Here is a 296-nt window from a genome sequence, read left to right on the forward strand (position 1 = left end):
CAAAAACAGAATACAAAATGTGCAAGAAAAAGTTTTGGCAGAAAACTTTTTGCTTTGAACAAGAACTCACGGTTTGCAAGAGTTGATGTAACTTCAAAAACACCAAGCAAGAGCCTAAGCTCTGATGCCACTTGATGTGAGAACCTCTTAAGGAGATCCTTTTTACAACAATCTATCGTGTTTGGTGCAAGGGAACCCACGGTTTTGATGGGTTATCTTTGAAGATGAAATTAGGCCGAATTGAAATGTTTTGGATAAATGAAGATGGTTAAGGTAGAAGGATGATGGCGCCACAA

This window comes from Lupinus angustifolius, chromosome LG07 (assembly GCF_001865875.1).
Source record: "Lupinus angustifolius cultivar Tanjil chromosome LG07, LupAngTanjil_v1.0, whole genome shotgun sequence".
In the NCBI taxonomy this organism is placed as follows: domain Eukaryota; kingdom Viridiplantae; phylum Streptophyta; class Magnoliopsida; order Fabales; family Fabaceae; genus Lupinus; species Lupinus angustifolius.